The sequence below is a fragment of the Triticum dicoccoides genome, chromosome 6A (genome assembly GCF_002162155.2).
Source record: "Triticum dicoccoides isolate Atlit2015 ecotype Zavitan chromosome 6A, WEW_v2.0, whole genome shotgun sequence".
NCBI classification, from domain to species: domain Eukaryota; kingdom Viridiplantae; phylum Streptophyta; class Magnoliopsida; order Poales; family Poaceae; genus Triticum; species Triticum dicoccoides.
The window spans coordinates 598,007,388-598,009,618 of record NC_041390.1 but is presented as its reverse complement, the minus strand read 5'-3'; the positions used below and the strand labels follow the sequence as shown (position 1 = coordinate 598,009,618).

Sequence of the window (2,231 nt, the reverse complement as noted above, 5' to 3'; positions counted from 1 at the left end):
AGGCCACCACTTCCTTCGTTGGCTGGGGTTAAGGACGACGGGCGACGCGACTAACTACAACTGAATGCGATGATTAGTACGCCGCATTAATCCGCGCTGCGGCGTAGGAGTGATAAAAGTAAATTTAAGTACTCTGAAATTAATTAAGGGGGGATCAATGCAAGTGGGGAGGGGGGCCATCTCTCGCTCGCTTGCTCTCCCTTTCTCTCTGGCGGGTAGTAGTAAAAATCATTAAGAAATGGTGGTAAAAAAAAGTGTGGGAGTATGAGTATGAAAAGAAAGAGAAATGGAATGTTGCCGTTGGGCTGGAGCCAGGGCAGATGGCAACGGCTAGCTCGCGCGCGTGCGGCAGATGGCGGGGCCTCCTCTCCTCTGCTCCACGCTCCCTCGTCGTCGCAGTCAGGGGAGGAAGCCCAGCGAGCGGGTCAAGCGCTGCTGCAACGCGAGCCAGGGAGGGGGGGAGGAAACGGACGCTCCAGAAGCTGTTCGTTCCAGGACAAAAAATAAGTAAAATTAAATATACTAGGAGTACAAGATTGGTCCAATCTGATTGGAGGCTCGAGGAGGCGATCGATCGGCGCCGGCGGCGCCAACGAGACCGAGACCCACCCCACGACGAGCCGCGCCGCGAGTTTGTTTGTTTATTTATATATATAATCCTGATGACGAAGAAATCCGGAGAAGGAGACCTGAACCCAGGCGACATCTCGGCAGCTTTCGCGAGCCCCAACCCGGCCGGCCGGCCCCGACACGACAGGCAGCCGATCGGGACACGGCCGCCTCTCTCCCGGAACAATGCCCCCGCCACCGCGATTCCCCCCCCCCACCCCAAACACGCGGCGCGCCCCGAACCCAAAATCGACGGGAGGACAGGATCAAAGGGAAGGGAAGAGAGGCGAGCTCGATGCTGACCTCGTCGTCGTGGCCGGAGAATAAGCGCCGTCGCCGCCGCCGAGGAATCGTCGCCGGAGGGGGTCCCGAATCGAGGTCGCGATCTCGTAGGGTAGGGCGTGCGTGCCCTTGCCGTGCGTGCGGGGAAGGCAAGGGAAGGGAGGAGGGGAGACGAGGGAGGAGGAAAACGGGGGCGGGTCTGGGTCTCGGTCTCTCTCGCGCGGTTCGCCCGATGAAAGCAACGTTGCTCGGCGCCTGCCTGGCCGTGATGGACCAAACTTTCCTGCGCGACGCGTCTGGCCTGCACGGATGAAAAATAAACAAAAAACAAATGGTAATTATTTTTAATTTTGATTTTTTGAGGGGAAAACAAATGGTGATTACTGTTTTTATTTTAGAAAACATTGTTGTTAGTACTAATTGAGCTCCAAGTTGTTTTTTGGTACGCTGATAAATGGGGAACTTGATTGTAATTAATTAGTTAGTAGTAGTAAAGGTTTAAAGTAAATCTCAGTACTCCTGCCGTTTCTGCTTTCAACTTTAACCTTTTTCTACTTTTTGTAGATTAAAATAAAAATTTCTGCCTGCTCGACCAACGCTTCTCCTCCAATGGGCCGGCCGATCGATGATCACTAGCTAGCTAAGCTAAGCTAAGCCAAGCCACTTCACTTGGTGGGGAGCATCATTTCTCCTCCAAGCCCTTTTTAGCTGCGTGCCGCGTTTGATTGCGGGGATTAAGCGAGTGCGTAAGCAATGATTAAAAACTGCCGCTCCACAGCGCGTGGCCTACCACCACCAAGCACCAGCTCTCGCCTACTGATGAAATTGTACCGTTGCTACTACACTTTGCTAGGGGGGACAAAATGGGTAGTCCCACTGACAAGCACTTCTCGATCAATAACCGAAGCTTGCCTTTCTGTGGTTGCTGTTTTTGTTTTCGAAGTTCTTCACTTGCTTCCCTCTATAACCAACGAAATCTCATTTCATTCGCAAAAAAAAAACGAAATCTCATTTCTTTTCCCTTAAAAAAAGCTCCACTCGTTTTCCACGGTAAAAAGTAGGAGTACTACAGTAGAACCCTAGAATGGTTGTATTACCCGCAAGGGCATGCATGTACTCTCCCCGTTTCAAGATAATTGATGGTTAAGATTTTACGGGAAAATGTGTTGAGATCTACTACAATACCAAGTTCACATAGTACGAAAAAGTCTCATGAGACTAATTTGGTGTTCTAGGTGTTAATATATTTTTACATGTACTTGGTCAAACATAAGCAAATTTGGCTTAGGACAAACCTAAATCTTACTTTCGTGCCGATGAAGGGCAGTCCGGAAGGTGGA

General features: G+C 50.6%; 1 protein-coding gene across 1 annotated transcript in view; it reads right to left on the bottom strand.

The window, feature by feature from the left end:
* LOC119318288 (mucin-19-like) overlaps positions 1-1,049 on the bottom strand; it is a 9,722-nt gene extending 8,673 nt beyond the window's left edge. The window contains exon 1 of the mRNA XM_037592814.1: positions 913-1,049. The gene's annotated coding sequence lies outside the window, so the exon portion shown is untranslated. The remainder of the gene's footprint in view (positions 1-912) is intronic.
* Positions 1,050-2,231: the final 1,182 nt, after the last annotated feature.